General features: G+C 41.9%; 1 long non-coding RNA gene across 14 annotated transcripts in view; it reads left to right on the top strand.

Annotated features, from left to right (window-relative positions):
- Nucleotides 1-17,238, top strand: part of LOC110352479 (uncharacterized) — a 182,200-nt gene that overhangs the window by 68,847 nt on the left and 96,115 nt on the right. For 7 of the 14 annotated variants that reach the window (XR_011808500.1, XR_011808494.1, XR_011808503.1 and 4 more), the window contains one exon: nucleotides 1,089-2,023. The exons of the other annotated variants lie outside the window; for them this stretch is intronic. This is a non-coding gene — a long non-coding RNA (uncharacterized lncRNA). Of the gene's footprint in view, nucleotides 1-1,088; nucleotides 2,024-17,238 lie in introns of those variants that run through there. 14 annotated transcript variants of the gene reach the window in all.

Below are 17,238 nucleotides of genomic sequence, written 5' to 3'. Positions count from 1 at the left end.
ATTGCCCTGCTCAATTTGATCTAAATTTGAAGCCATCCTTGATTTGAACAGCGGGCTGAACTTCTGGGAGTCCTTTTGAAACTTAACTATTCTATGACAATATAATCACAGAATCACAGAATCATACAATATTATGAGCTGGAAGGGACGCACTGAGGTTACTGAGTCCAACTGATGGCTCTACATAGGACTACACAAAAATTAATCCTGGGGAGCCTGTCCCAGTGCCCAAACACCCTCTCAGTGAAGAATATTTTCCTAACATCCATCCTGATCCTCCCCTGTCACAGCTCCTTGCTGTTCCCATGGGTTCTGTTGCTGTCACCAGAGAGGAGAGCTCAGTGCCTTCCATCCTGGTTCTCCCTTGTGAGGAAGCTGTAGGCTGCCATGAGTTGCTCCTCAGTGTCTTCTTCTTTAGCTGGACCAAGTGACTTCATCTGCATCTCATAAGTCTTACCCCTTAAAACTTTCACTATCTTTGTTGCTCTCCTTTGGACTCTCTAGTATGGTTTTATATTTTTCTTATATTGTGCTCTCCAAAGCTGCAACAATGTTGTAAAGTATAGTTAAATCAGCAGTAATATGATATAAATCAGACTTATTATCACACATTTCTTGTCTGGAAAAATACCTTTCTATCTTGCCCAGAGAGAAAAGAAAAAAAAAATCTTCCATGTGTCTTTATTTGTTTAACAGAGATCACATTGCCACTTAAATGAATTGAGATGCATGGTTCATATGTTCTTGACTGCATAGTTAACTTATTGCTTCCTGAAGCCTTCTTTTTATAGTCTCAGCTTTATAGACATAGCCCAAGAGATTTTAAAGACAGAAGAGACTATCTGATTATAATGTCTCACTTCTATACTCTTCTACCTACCCGTTTTAGCTTATTACCCTACGTGCAGTCAGTAGTAACTTGAGCCTGAATAAAGCATATATTTCAAAAAATATTCAGTTTTCATTTCAAGTCTTCAATAGACAGAAAATCCATCAGTATTATTTTTTCCTATGTTTTCATGATTAATTATCCTTTCTGCTTAAACTGTGAACATCACTTTTAATTGGAAGCTTTTGTCTTGTATCAGGTGAAAACAACAGGGTTTTGGTATCGCGGCTGCAGGATGCCCTGTGTGGAAAGTGGTGTGAGCTGCCCTGGGCTGGTCATAGACAGATATGAAATGCATGTAAATGACTCATCACACTCCAAGACTGAAGCCAGGCATGGTGGTGCAAAGAGCTATGGCTCAGAAATATTTAAGGAGCAGCAGCCCCCAGTGGAGGAAATCTATGAAGAAAACTTGTTTGGAGAAATGTGGGATGATGGTCTTGGCAGGATGCATGGAGGAGATGCATTTGGAGATGCACAGAGAGACAAGCTTCTGAGGAGACATGCAGCTGGAGACATTTTCTTGGGAGATAATACCCCATGCCAAAGCAGGAATCACCTGAGGTACTGCAGCTGTGGGTAACCTAAGCTGGGGTGGAGACATCCCTGAGGGGGATGCAGCCATGGGTGGTCAGGAACATCCCTGAAAGACTGTGACCTGTGGAGGAATCCAGACAGTGGCAGAAGCAGGGAGAAGTGGAGGAACATAGAAAGAAAAACTTAATTGTAGAAATAAACTTTTGTGTTTATGATCCAAGCCTACTGTACAACTCTTTGCTCCACCAAAGGGCTGGCATTGAGTGTAATCTACAGCTAAAACAAGGGGAGTTGAGAATAAGAAGAGTGTGAAGACAAACATTTGACTTGAGTATGGGAAAATGGTGGATAGGTGTTTACTTAAGCGTTTGCTTAGCTCTTTGTGTTTGTGCTTCACCTTTCACAGGTATAACTCCTGTTTGTGTCTGTCCTCCATGAATAGATGTACTCTGCATTCAGTCTCTCAGAACTTTACACTTACCTACATTTTTAAAAAGTAAACACATATTCAAAAATAATCCAAACCACTGCCCTACTCTCATTCAGAAACAGAAACTCAAACCCTCCCCTTCCATTCCTCTTCCCTCCCCTCCCCTCCATATAAGAGAGTAGAAATATTTCATAGGAAAAAGCATTGCTTAGGACCAGAAGACATGAAAGTCTGTCACTTCAATTTTCTCTTATTTATCACATTTTATCAAAGTATTTTTTGAACTTTAATCTAGCATACAGGAGTGTCTGGAAATGAAAGAAAGGAAATCTTAAGGTATAAAGTTGTCAATAAAATGTCAGTGAAGAAAAATAAGATGTGTGATTTAGGTTTTTAGTTTTGGGTGAATTAAATAAAATCAAGAACTCCAAGAAAATTGTGTTGTAATCATTAGTGATCATTATCCATGTAGTCATTTCTAATACAGTAAAAATGACATTTCTTGTCTGTTATGGGGATTCAAGTATACTTCTCACAAGGAAGGGATGAAAAGATTGTTGTTCTTCTGTAGAAAGAGAAGGGATATTCTTACCATGGTAAGCAAAATAATTCATTCCTAATGGGATGGTAGACATCTGCATTTCATTAGGGGTGAAAGCCTTTAGGAGTTTTTAGGATGGGGAAAAGAACCTTCTTTCAAAACAAATATTGCAACAAGTTTTGTTTATATACTGACCCTTTTCTGACGGGGCAACAAATGAAGGCGTACAAAGAGCCTGTTTTGCAGTCACAGTACTGTTTTCATACAGTATGTTATGACTTGGAGGACCATGAAGACATGGGTATCAGAAGAGGATCTGGAATGAAATCCTACTTGCTGCTTATAACTGTATAATAGTCTGCAACATTATGCCCTTAAAGCTGACCCTTCTTTAGCAGCCTGTTCCAATGCCTAAGTCCTTTCACCAGCTTTGTTGTTTTTATCTGGATATGCTTGAGCACCTTAATATCTTTCTTGTAGTGAGGGGCCAAAACTGAACACAGTACTCAGGATGTGGTCTCAAAAGTGCCAAGTACAGATGGCCAATCACTTCCCTAGTCCTGCTGGCCACACTGTTTCTGATACAAGCCAGGCTGCCATTGGCCTTCTTGGCAATCTTAACTAGCTGTTGGCTCATGTTCAGATCGCTGTTGACCAGTAGCCCCAGATCCTTTTCTGCTGGGCAACTTTCCAGTTTCTCTTCCCCAGGCCTGTATGTTACTTCAGGGGGTTGGTATCACCCGAGTGCAGGACCCAGCACTTACTGAATGTCACGTGATTGGACATGGCCTGTTGATCCAGCTGTAGTGGGTTTACCTGGCAAGGTTTTGGTAACAGGGGGTCACAGGGGTGGTTTCTGTGAGAAGGATCTAGAAGCTGCCCCATGTTTGGTAAAGGCCCCATTGTTGACCCGAGCCGAGCCAATAAGTGATGTTGTTTTGGGCCTCTGTGAGAGGATATTTAAGACAGGGAAAAAAACGCTGCGCCACACAGCAGCTGGGAGAATGAGAGGAGTGAAGAACAGCCTGCAGGCACCAAGGTCAGTGAAGAAGGAGGGGGAGAGGTGCTCCAGGCGCCAGAGCAGAAGTCCCCTTCGGCCTGTGGTGAGGACCATGGTGAAGCAGGATGTCCCTCTGCAGCCCATGGAGTACCATGGTGGAGCAGGGTTCCACGCTGCAGCCTGTGGAGGAGACCACGGTGGAGCAGGTGGCCCTGCACCGACAGAGGCTGACGCCTGTGGAAGACCCCTGCCGGAGCAGATTCCGGGCCAGACCTGTAGCCCGTGGAGAGGAGACCACGCAGGAGCAGGTGACCTGGCAGGAGCTGCTGCCCGTGGGGGAGCCAGCTTGGAGCAGTTTTCTCCTGAGGGATGGACCCCGTGGTACGGACCCATATCTGGAGCAGCTCTGGAAGAGCTGCTGCCTGTGGGAAGCCCACGCCAGATTAGTTCATCAAGGACTGTATCCCGTGGATGGGACCCCACAGCACAGGGGACGAGAGTGACCAAGAAGGAGTGGCAGAGAAGAAGTGCTGTAGACTGACCATAACCCCCATACTCCGTTCCCCTGTGTCGCTTGGGGGGAGGAGGTGGAAGGGGGGGAAGGTGCTTTTGGTTTCTTTCCTTTGTTTCTCACTTCTCTAGCTTGTTAGGAATAAGCAATAAATCTTACTATCTCCCCATGCTGAGTCTGTTTTGCCCGTTACAATAATTACTGCATGATCTTCTCGTCCTTATTTCAACCTTTGAGCCTTTTTCATCATATTTTCTCCGCATTCCTCTTTGAGGAGAGAGAGTGAGAGAGCAGCTGTGGTGGAGCTCGGCTGCCCACCTGAGCGGAACCACGACACCAGCCTATCCAGATCTTTCTGCAGAACCTCAAGCAGATCAACATTCCCACCCAACTTGCTGACATCTGCAAACTTACTGAGGGTGTACTAAATCTCTTCATCAACATAATTGATAAAGTTATTAAATAACACTATCCCTGATAATGAGCCCTAGAAAACACCACTTGTAACTGTCCACCAAACAGGTATATCTCCTTTCACAATGACCTTCTGCGCCTGGCCATGCAGCTAGTTTTTATGCTTATTTAACAGCACATCTGTACAGCCAGTTTTTCCAGGGGAAAGCTGTGGGAAACAGTATCAAATACCTTGCTAAAATACAAGTAAACAACATCCACAGCCTTTCACTTGTCCACCAAACAGGTCATCTTGTCATGGAAGGAGATCATGTTAGTCAGGCATGATCTGCTTTTCATAACCCACGATGTCTGGGTCTGATCATCTGTTTGTCTTGTGCGTGTTATGTGATGGCACCCAAGATGAGTTGTTCCATGACCTTCCCTGGCACCGAGGTCAGACTAATAGGCCTGTAAGTCCCTGGATCCTCCTTCCTGCCCTTGTAGATGGGCCTTACATTCACCAACCCCCAGCCAACTGGCACCTCCCTAGTTTGCCATAACTGCTGGTAAATTGTTGAAAATTGCTTGGCAAACACATCCATCAGCTCCTTCAGCACCCTTGGGTGGATCCCATCTGATCCCATAGATTTATGGGTGTCCAAGTGGTATAGTAGGCCACTAACCATTTTGTGTTGGATCATAAGGGCTTCATATATATATTTATATAGTATAGTAATGCACAATAATAGAAAATTATTTCTCAGGAAAGCAGTTGCCCAAAGTATAGGAAGTATTGCTATAGATGTTTATAAATGTTAACAAAGGGAAAATTTGGGAAGTGTCTCAAAGTCAACAGATTCTATTTCCAAGGCTCTTTTGCATTACCTGTTAATATCCGCTCCTGGAGAGAGTCATGAAACTATATGAAACACAGAATAAATCAGGCATGGACACTCCTATTCTTTTCTCTAAATTTATAACAATTTTCTCAGCTGAGCTATGTGACACAGACAGACAGATACACACACACACACACACACCATCATTTCATGCTATCAGTGTGGGAAAAGTATTTCCCTGCCTTTACATATTTTATTCCATCTACATACCTAGTATGGATTAGCCTACTCTCTAATGATGGTCACTGCTTCAGCATATGTCTCTTGTTCCAGACCTGTTCTGAGCACCTCTGACACAGTCACTGTTGATGTCTTTAAATATCTGTGGTGTAGACTACTGACCTTTCTTCACCTCTCTGTGGGTTACCCTCCAGGTTTTAATGTTTCCCTCTAATTGCTTACTCGTCTACCTCTGTGTCACTGGCCCCCAGACATATTTTTATCCCAACATATGATCAATTACTTTGCAGTTTCCAGAGGATAATCTGCTATAAATCAGCCTCTTTGGTGCTAATTATACAACTACTCACTGTCTTTAGCTACAGCCTGTCCTATACAGTATGATGGTCCCAGGATTACGGGGTGAAGCTCTAGCAGTCTGCTGTGCTAGCTTCACTCTCCTTATGAGCCAATTACACTCTTGCCATGGACAGTGACATACAAAGCTTTTAATTTGTCTGCAGTCCCCCTTCAAGGGTCTATTTTAAAGTAATGGATATAGGTTGCTGATATACTTGCATTCACTTCTTAAAGGGAAAAAAAAAAAGGTAAACCATTGTTCCATTTTATGACTGTAAACATTTAGATACTTTATCGGTGTTCATGAATTCATTAGTGTTAGGTCAGAGGTTGGACTCGATCTTGAGGTCTCTTCCAACCTAGACAATGCTGTGACTCTGTGATTCTGTGAGTGTGCAGAGACTGCAGCAAGAATTCTGTCACAATTCAGATCATGGAAACCAAGTCCCTGGAAAAGGAAGACAAAAGAATGGAAACAAAATCAAATCCAGAAGTTGCAGCTTTGGATCTCAGATAGTATGGTCATACGAGCATGCTGGTCTGACCAGAATGCTCGTGTGCAGGAGTTCCAACCTATAAAAGCTTAACTGTCTGTCGTGTTTTTTTAAAAGACACTTTTAGTGTACAGGCGGTCAGGACAGTTAGGAATCAGCCCTAACTGAAATTTCTTATCAGAAAGGATGTGAAATTCATAGCAATTAATTGGAAGAGCATTTCTCTTTGAGCAGATGTCACACCACTGCAAAGCAGCAACAAAGCACTTAATCCCAGGAAGAAAACCAAATATATATGTGACCAAAATGAAAACCAAATTCATAGCTGACCGACACATAACTTAAAAAATGGTGAAATGCAGTATATGCTGTAGGAAAAAAAGAAAAAAAAAAGATAAAAGAAAAAAGAAAAAAAGAAAAATGAAAAAGAAAAAAAAAAGGAAAAAAAAAAGAAAAAAAGAAAAAAAGAAAAAGAAACTTTCTCCTATCTGTGTACACAATGTTAGTGGTAGTACTAGCAACATGTGGTTTATAAACCAGAGAGGCCCAGACCCTGGCCTGTAAAACAAGGGCAACAGGGGCTGATGAAGGCAATGGCCTGGACAGAAAGGCCTGTTTTATTTCGTGTACCAAGAGTACATGAAAGTACAAGAAAGAATGAGAGCTGTTTGAGTAGCTGTCTTTCTGAATTTGTGGTTATTAATAAGAACTTAGTACTGAGTATCCAGAAGTGGGCCTCACAACAATACCATGGTATTTTCATAGCCTTCCTGCCTGTCTGCTTCACAAAGCTCCTGTTAATGTCTGTGGAAACCTCCCTTATATTAAATGTGACATTACATTTTGGGTGCTTTCTCTTATCGCTGTGCATACATGACCCTTCTTCTCCAGTGCATTGTAAAAAGCCACATTTTCCCTGGTTTGGTCTCAAGAGCAGCACAGTGGAATATTTGGCATGATATATGATGTTATAAATGATGATCCAACTCAATCTGAATTTAGTAATATTTATAAAAGAATATTTATAAAAGGTATAAAAGGCAAGTAAACAGCACTGGGTGTGTGGGGAGTCTACGCTCCACCAACACGCACACACGAACATCAAATATTCTAAATATACAGAACATTGCTTTACATACTAATTGTGAGTATGCCTAAACATACGTATAATCAGGAAAGGCAACAAACAATCCTTTAAGTTCTGTGACTTACTAAACTCGAGTACGCCTACACATATGCACAATCAGAAAAGGTAACAAACAATCCTTTAAGTTCTATGACTTAACAGTCTCCATTTTCCATTCCTTTTCTTGACTACAAACAAGTCTCCATTTTCCATTCCTTTTGAGCGATATGTCTTGCTTTAAGTTGTCAAGCAACTCGATCTTCAGGCCTTACGAATCCCGTTCTTCCCAGATCGAAGAAAAGCATATCCATCTTTTCAAGGCCAATAGGCCTGGGTCAAAAGGCACATTTAGGTCAGCGGGGGGCGTAACAGCAAAAGCTTTTGATGGCAGTAGCAGCAGAGAGGCCCATGGCGTAGCAGTCGGATCAGTAAAGGAGCCCACAGCTCCCTCACTATCTAGCAAGTTTCTGACTGTGGTCCCACATGGCTGTTTAAGGCCTCAGAGACTGCTCGCCAGGTGCTGAGCAATTCCACTGCAACCTTGTCATTTTTAGTTGCAGAGTCCCATACCTTGACCTCAATTTGGTCCCATATTTCAGGATCATAAACAGTCTGATTGTTAAGGAGGAGAATAAGCTGTAAGGTTACCAGGACAGTCTTTGTTTCTAAGGATGTATGATTCCCCATAATGCACAACTGCTTACCAGCGAGAGGCAGTTGTGTGCGTGAGTCCACTTCTCTCAGCTTGAGCTTCTTCCCAGCTCTGGTGCGCCCATTTCCAGCAACTTTCTGTATGAGCTTCTTTGAGCAGTTTGCTGAGTCTGGCCGAACCTATCTTCACGAGGCAATCAATGTGCCTGTTCCCGGCCTGGTTTCCATTCTGCTAGCCTGTTCCTTTTCATTCCTTCTTTCTGCTCCTTTATTGAAGATATAACTTCACCACATCATGTTGACTTTTTTTTTTTTTTTATATATCTTGAGGGCAGGCTCCCCTCTTATACCCTTCTCCCCACAGCAGTTCTTTTCAAAACAACTTTTCATTGGTCAAACAACTTTGCATATAACAACAACAGCAATCACCCAGAAACTTCCATGCCTTAACAGCTGGAGGACAAGAAACCGGAGACTGCATGGAGTCTCCTTAATCACCCTTCTTCGTTCCCTCTAAACTCTTGTATATTCCTGATGGCCTCATTGTTAAGAGTCTAATGATATCATTAACCACAGGGCTTTCTGACCCCCATGGCCACACTCCCACCTCTCCCCCTTCTTTATTAATATCAACCATTTTCTCGACACGAATTACCACTCCATATATAACAATAAGAACAGCAGTTGAAAGAAAATCACAGAATCACAGAATCACAGAATTTCTAGGTTGGAAGAGACCTCAAGATCATCGAGTCCAACCTCTAACCTAACACTAACAGTCCCCACTAAACCATATCCCTAAGCTCTACATCTAAACGTCTTTTAAAGACTTCCAGGGATGGTGACTCCACCACTTCCCTGGGCAGCCTGTTCCAGTGCCTAACAACCCTTTCAGTAAAGAAGTTCTTCCTAACATCTAACCTAAAACTCCCCTGGCGCAACTTAAGCCCATTCCCCCTCGTCCTGTCACCAGGCACGTGGTAGAACGGGCCAACCCCCACCTCACTACAACCTCCTTTAAGGTATCTGTAGAGAGTGATAAGGTCGCCCCTGAGCCTCCTCTTCTCCAGGCTGAACAAGCCCAGCTCCTTCAGCCGCTCCTCGTAGGACTTGTTCTCTAGGCCCCTCACCAGCTTCGTTGCCCTTCTCTGGACCCGCTCAAGCACCTCGATGTCCTTCTTGTAGCGAGGGGCCCAAAACTGAACACAGTACTCGAGGTGCGGCCTCACCAGAGCCGAGTACAGGGGGCCCTGCTGGTCACACTGTTTCTGATACAAGCCAGGATGCCGTTGGCCTTCTTGGCCACCTGAGCACACTGCTGGCTCATAGTCAGCCGACTGTCCACCATCACTCTCAGGTCCTTCTCTGCCTGGCAGCTCTCCAACCACTCATCTCCCAGCCTGTAGCTCTGCTTGGGGTTATTGCGCCCCAGGTGCAGGACCCGGCACTTGGCCTTGTTGAACTTCATGCAGTTGACCTCAGCCCATCGGTGCAGCCTATCCAGATCCTCCTGCAGAGCTTTCCTACCCTCAAGCAGATCGACACACGCACCTAACTTGGTGTCATCTGCAAACAATCATTTAGCAGCTTAAGGAAACAAAGCAAAACAAGCTTACAATTAAAATCACAGAACATACCTGCCCATTTTTTTTTTTTAATTTTGGTGGGGAAAAAAAGGGGAGGGGAGGGAGAGAGAGTCGTCTGAGACTTTTCCTTATAAACCAGCATGGGGCAGTATTATCCAAGCAAACTCAGACTACGACTTCTGGCAGATACATCAGCACCAATGTTTTCAAATTTTAGAAATAAACACCTGAACAGATTTGGAGCCTATTGTAAGTATTGTAAGTAACAGGCTTGAACAAATAAAGCTACGTAAAATGGAAAATCATACTGTCAGTAACAGTAATAAACCTTATGTTTCGAGTTATATATTTTAGGAATTTCATAGTATATCATAACAGCTAGACACAAGTATCTCACTCAAGTATCTCTGATGATGGTGATGATGGTAATTACCATTGTGTCCAGTAATTGAAGATCAGGATACAGTAAAGCTAGTTCTGTTAAAAATTGTTAAAACTGGTAAAGTGCACGCAAATAAAGGAGCCAGAAAAGACAAAAGACATGATACTCCAGAGTAAGAATAAGTTACAGACTCAGTAGATTAAAAATCAAATTTTATTAGATTAGATTGTATGCATCTTCATGAAAGAGAGATTTGTGTATAAATGACAAGATTTTAAAAGGTAGCAAAGGGATGTATAAGGATAGCATTAAAAACACCAGTGTGCTCAACTCCTGTTGGTTCTTATTAATATTACGGATTTGTCTAATATAGAATCATAGAATCATAGAATATCCTGAGTTGGAAGGGACCCTTAAGGATCATCAAGTCCAACTCTTGCCACCGCACAGGTCTACCCAAAAGTTCAGACCATGTGACTAAGTGCACAGTCCAATCTCTTCTTAAACTCAGTCAGGCTCGGTGCAGTGACCACTTCCCTGGGGAGCCTGTTCCAGTGTGCAACCACTCTCTCTGTGAAGAACCCCCTCCTGATGTCAAGCCTAAACTTCCCCTGCCTCAGCTTAACCCCGTTCCCGCGGGTCCTGTCGCTGGTGTTAATGGAGAAAAGGTCTCCTGCCTCTCGACACCCCCTTATGAGGAAGTTGTAGACTGCGATGAGGTCTCCCCTCAGCCTCCTCTTCTCCAGGCTGAACAGGCCCAGTGCCCTCAGCCGTTCCTCGTACGTCTTCCCCTCCAGGCCTTTCACCATCTTCGTAGCCCTCCTCTGGACACTCTCCAACAGTTTCATGTCCTTTTTATACTGTGGTGCCCAGAACTGCACACAGTACTCGAGGTGAGGCCGCACCAGCGCAGAGTAGAGCGGGACAATCACCTTCTTCAACCTACTAGCGATGTCGTGCTTGATGCACCCCAGGACACGGTTGGCCCTCCTGGCTGCCAGGGCACACTGCTGGCTCATATTCAACTTGCTATCTACCACGACCCCCAGATCCCTCTCTTCTAGGCTGCTCTCCAGCATCTCATCGCCCAGTCTGTACGTGCAGCCAGGGTTTCCCCGTCCCAGGTGCAGGACCCGGCACTTGCTCTTATTGAACTTCATGCGGTTGGTGATCGCCCAGCTCTCCAACCTATCCAGATCCCTCTGCAAGGCCTTTCCACCCTCATTCGAGTCCACAACTCCTCCAAGTTTGGTGTCATCAGCAAACTTGCTCAAAATACCTTCTATTCCTACATCCAGATCGTTTATAAAAATATTGAAAAGTACCGGCCCTAAAATGGAGCCTTAAGGGACCCCACTGGTGACCACCCGCCAGCCTGACGCAGCCCCATTCACCATAACCCTTTGGGCCCTGCCCGTTAGCCAATTGCTCACCCATCGTATGATGTTTTTATTTAGCTGTATGGTGGACATTTTGTCCAGTAGGATCCTATGGGAAACCGTGTCAAAGGCCTTGCTGAAGTCCAAAAAAATAGCTAATTTTATAAAAAATATAGCTAAATTCTATCCCTGACTTCAGAAAAATCTATTTATTTCATTATAAAAAGCTAATAGGTAAGGTCTGGATTTAACCCATTACTACTTCTGTATTGGTAAGGCTAGCTTTCACAAGAATACATTTTATTGGAAAGCAGACACAGAAATCCTATTTTAAAGCTCTTTGGAAATTCATGTACTATTTACAGGCTTGCCATAATATTTGTTTGACAATCAGGATCACATCAACAGTGCTAGAAAATGCTTTCACTAAGCCTTTTTGGTCTTTTTGATGTGGTAACTAGGCAGTGGTTTATCAGTAGCATACAAACAATCAATCAAACATGGACTGTTTTAAGAAAGAGTGTGACACACAAAAGACAAATCTTTCAGCAGCTCTATGAACATGGTAAAATACACAGCCACAAATTGTTGCTTGGATGGAGTGAGTTACCACTTCATAATCACTGCTGATCATCAGGATACAACAAAAGAGCCTTTTATGTTGGTGATGAGGGCTCCTGAACCCTCCTGAAATCCTGTTAGAGGACACTGGTAGAAGAGAAGTGATTACCCAAAGGAATAGTATAACCTATGTGAATAATGGTAAAACACTTGAAAAACAAGGCTTCTCTGTTGCTTTATTTGACTGCTGTCTGCAAAGAGGTATGTGGCCTATAAAAATAACCATGTAGATCTTTGAAGCCCGAGGTAAAGATTCAAAGACTAGGAAACAAACTCTGTTGCTGCAGAATTTACCAGGGATGACAGGGTCTTAATATAGTAGCAACTGCACAGATATTCATCAAGTAATTTGCAGGGGCATACTTATTCAATGCACTGGTGTTGTTCTGGGTGTCAAGAACATTTTTATTTTTTTATTTTATTTTATTTTATTTTATTTTATTTTATTTTATTTTATTTTATTTTATTTTATTTTATTTTATTTTATTTTATTTTATTTTATTTTATTTTATTTTTTTCCACTGATGAAGTTTTGACAGTTTACTGAACTGTACTGGGTCTGCTTTACATCCTTAGTAAGCTCAGAATCTGCTGAGTCTGCATTTATACTTGTACAGGCACAATGGGGACTGTGTCTTGGTAGGGTCTCTAGAGATTTGTTATAAAGCATCATTATAATGATGAACTGAGTAATTGGGCCCAAAATGGCTATTGTTCAGGAGTGGAAGATCACAGAATCACAGAATCACAGAATTTCTAGGTTGGAAGAGACCTCAAGATCATTGAGTCCAACCTCTGACCTAACACTAACAGTCCCCACTAAACCATATCCGTAAGCTCTACATCTAAACGTGTTTTAAAGACTGTTTTTGACCTCCTCTCCACCTGCGGCAGAATTTCCATTCTTGCACATTACTTTTTTTTTTCTTTTTTTTTTTTTTCTCTCCTGTAGTAGTTTTTTCTGAAGCATGGACAACATATATGCTTCAACAATACAGATGAATATTTGGCCTTAAAAACTTCAGTGTCATATCCCTGAAGTACAGATTTGTGATGTGCTTAATTATTAACCATTGTGTTTTGTTTTAATTTCTTACCGAAATTTCCTTAGCATTTGTTGCAGCTGATACTAAATATATTTTAAATCCACTTCCCACTAAATGTACATCTGAATTTTTCTGTCTCTGTGTGGAAATACGAAGTATTGCAGATACAGAACTGTCTGATACAACAGTAGTTATACTTTTATACTTACTACAGATAGAGCTTTGCCCAATGCTTATACAGTGTATTGTCTCAGACTGGAAGCCTTCAGGATGAAAAAACAAAATGTGATAGGTTAAATTATGTACAGCTATTGCATTCCAAGCCATATCACATAGAAGTGTGAAAGAATCTTTAGCTGCATGTATTAAAAATTGATTTAAGATTAGGAGGAAGCACAAACAGATTTTTTTTTTTTTTTTCTGTCACAAAAAGAAGCAATCTAGATAGAGTCAAGGACTCAAGGACTTCCATTTCGTCTATTCCTATCATTCTTTTTATTCCCTTTTAAGACTGGATTCCACTCTTGCCAATGACTTCAGTTAATGTGTCATGTGTTTTCTTGTTTGCTCCTAACAGCTCAAAAAAAAAAAAAAAAAAAAGAAGTTTCTTTTGTAGAAATTGAATGTTAAATGGGGACTGTCAGGTATATCATCACATTTCATTTATCACACATTTGCCTGGAAGATCTGATAGTAGATTTAGGACACTGCTATTTTGTGGACTGCTGACAAATTGACAAGTTGGCAAAACAATACAATTATAAAAAAAATTAAAATCTAAGCCAGTGTTTTTCTTCAAATAAACTGTGGATATTACTGCTGGGTCTGCTTTATATTCTTAAAAATTAAATAGGAATGAAAAGTCAGGAAAAAGAGAATTATTAAAATTGATACCAAAACATGTTTAGCATGACTTTCCTGTATAAAAATAAATAACAAGATGGCTCTATGATTCATCCTATAATTTTAAAAGACATTTACAAATAGAACTAGAAACCAAATACTTTTTAATAATAGCCAGATTTCTGTGATATAATATCCCTGAGATGGAGTTATGTGACTCTGGGAGCAAGTACACTGTGGGGAGACACAATTCAATTTAAATATTTTGAGAAGAAACTTAAGAAATGAGATTTGAGAATAGGAAAAAAAGACTTCAGAGTTAACAGTACATTTTCGGTAATGTGATACAGAACACAGTAAAACAGACACTTTCTGTCTTGTTCTATCCCCCAATCAAATGGCAGTGTTAACATTTATTTCCAAGTAATAAAGCTGTGAAAAAGGCACTTTTAGTTCTCCAGATAGTTAAGTTTTGTACATTTTCAACACATCATTTTTTAATAAAAATTAGTCCACTTTGTGAAACTTTTTAATTTATTTATCTGGAACCAGTGTTGTAGTGCTGGGAAAATAAGAAATAATTAAACGCCCATATTAAATGTCTTGAAAATGCCTCAGACAGAATTATTTATAAAAATTAAAGGGAGGTAAACTTTTGAGAAAGAATTTCCTATCTTAAAAACCAGGGCATATGAGAGGAACATGGGTCAGAGCAACAAAGACATGCAGCAAAACCCATTCTGCCCTGAAACCCCTGAGGAACCAGACCCTGGCAAATTTGCACTTGTGGTTTGAACACAACAGAGTTTATGGAACAAAAAGAGTACAGTACCATAAGATTCCAACCTAATCGAGCCAGACAGTGAAAAAAACGAGAGTGTGTGGGGGGGGGGGGGGGGGGGGATGGACGGACAGACAGGGGGATGAGAGAGAGAAAGAGAGAGAGAGAAAGAGAGAGAAAGAGAGAGAAAGAGAGAAACTCTACATTGTCAGGGAGGAAAAATTTGTAGCTCAGTCTCCCAGGTTGGATCGTTTGTGCCATGTCTGTGGTACATATTTTCAGCTCAGCCTGAATTACTTTTGCAGAATTGCCCTGGACAATCCATTTGTTTAAAAGTACGAAGTCTTAAGTGTTCTTTAGAAGAATGAACAGAGAGTGCAGTTTGGAGGAATGTTATTTAAAAATGCTCTTGGCTGGGCCTGGTGCTGCAGTCTTTAGTCACAGTGAGTTATTCTTGTGTTGCACTGACTTTATGCTCAGAAAATTCTGGTGAGGAGGCAGCTGCCTTACTTGGGGAGAAACCCTGGCTAAAGCTGGATATGTGACCACCATCTTGCCTTCAGTCTTTCTTGCTCTTGGAAAGGAATGATTTGGTACTGTTATAAATGAAGTCTCAACTCAATCTGAATTTTGCAATATTTATAAAACAAATATCTATAAAAGGTATAAAAGGCAAGTAAATAGTGCTGGGTGTGTGGGGAGTCTACGCTCCACCAACACGCACACACGAACATCAAGCATTCTAAATACACAGAACATTGCTTTACATACAAAACACGAATATGCCTATACATACGTAAAATCAGGAAAGGCAACAAACAATCCTTTAAGTTCCATGACTTAACAGTCTCCATTTTCCATTCCTTTTGAGCGATATGTCTTGCTTTAAGTTGTCAAGCAACTCGGTCTTCAGACCTTATGTATCCCATTCTTCCTGAATCAAAGAAAAGCAAGACACATCTCCTTTTCAAGGCCAATAGGCCTGGGTCAAAAGGCACGTATAGGTCAGCAGGGGCGTAACAGCAAAAGCCTTTGATGGCTGTAGCAGCAGAGGGGCCCATGGCGTAGCAGTCGGATCAGTAAAGGAGCCCACAGCTCCCTCACTATCTAGCAAGTTTCTGACTGTGGTCCCACATGGCTGTTTAAGGCCTCAGAGACTGCTCGCCAGGTGCTGAGCAATTCCACTGCAACCTTGTCATTTTTAGTTGCAGAGTCCCACACCTTGACCTCAGTTTGGTCCCATGTTTCAGGATCATAAACAGTCTGATTGTTAAGAAGGAGAATAAGCTGTAAGGTTACCAGGACAGTCTTTGTTTCTAAGGATGTATGATTCCCCATAATGCACAACTGCTTACCAGCGAGAGGCAGTTGTGTGCGTGAGTCCACTTCTCTCAGCTTGAGCTTCTTCCCAGCTCCGGTGCGCCCATTTCCAGGGACTTTCTGTATGAGCTTCTTTGAGCAGTTTGCTGAGTCTGGCTGAACCTATCTTCATGAGGCAATCAATGTGCCTGTTCCCGGCCTGGTTTCCATTCTGCTAGCCTGTTCCTTTTCATTCCTTTTTCCTGCTTCTTTATTGATAACGTAATTTCAGCCTGTTGCCTTTTTTTTATCTTGAGGGCAGGCTCCCCTCCTATACCCTTCTCCCCACAGCAGTTCTTTTCAAAACAACTTTTCATTGGTCAAACAACTTTGCATATAACAACAACAGCAAACACCCAGAAATTTCCATGCCTTAACAGCTGGAGGACAAGAAACCGGAGACTGCATGGAGTCTCCTTAATCACCCTTCTTCGTTCCCTCTAAACTCTTGTATATTCCTGATGGCCTCATCGTTGAGTCTAATGTTATCTCAACCATGGGGCTTTCCAACCCCCATGGCCACATTCCCAAATCTCCCCCTTCTTTATTAATATCAACCATTTTCTCGACAGTCAGTCTTACCTCTGTGCCCAACAAAATCATGGAACATATCTTCCTGGAAACTAAGCTAAGTCACTGTACTGGGTCTGGCTGGAATGTTAACTTTCCCGGCAGCAGCCCATACAGTGCTGTACTCTGTACTTGTAGCTGGAACAGCAGTGTTATCACACCAGTGTTGTGTCTACTGCTCAGCAGCAGTGGCACAGCATTGGGCCTTTCTCTAACCCTCCTAGGGGGTGGGCAAAAAGTGAGGAGAGAAACATCACTAGAGCAGCTGACCTAAACCAATCAAAGGGATATTCCATACAATGTGATATCACACTCAGCAATAAAAGGTGGAAACAGGAAGAAGGGGGGGGGGGCTCTTGGGAAAACGTCGGTCCTCCTCTCGAACACTGGCTGCGTGCGTTGAGGCCTTGCCTCAAGGACGTGGTCAATCATCGCTCATTTGTGGGAAGTAGAGAGTAATTTCTTTCCTCTGCACTTCCATATAGCCTTCATTTATTTTGTTTGTTTGTTTCCCTCCCTTTGTTTTATTTTTCCCTTTTCCCCTCCCTTTTCCCCTTTCCCTTTTTATTTCCCCTTAGTTAAATTGTTTACTTCATGGTAGTCTTTATTTAATTGTTATTATTATTTCCCTTTAACTAAATTATCCTTATCTCAACCCGTGAGTTGTTCTTTGCTTTA

Source organism: Anas platyrhynchos, chromosome 3 (genome assembly GCF_047663525.1).
Source record: "Anas platyrhynchos isolate ZD024472 breed Pekin duck chromosome 3, IASCAAS_PekinDuck_T2T, whole genome shotgun sequence".
NCBI classification, from domain to species: Eukaryota; Metazoa; Chordata; class Aves; order Anseriformes; family Anatidae; genus Anas; species Anas platyrhynchos.
This window is presented reverse-complemented; position numbering and strand designations above follow the sequence as displayed.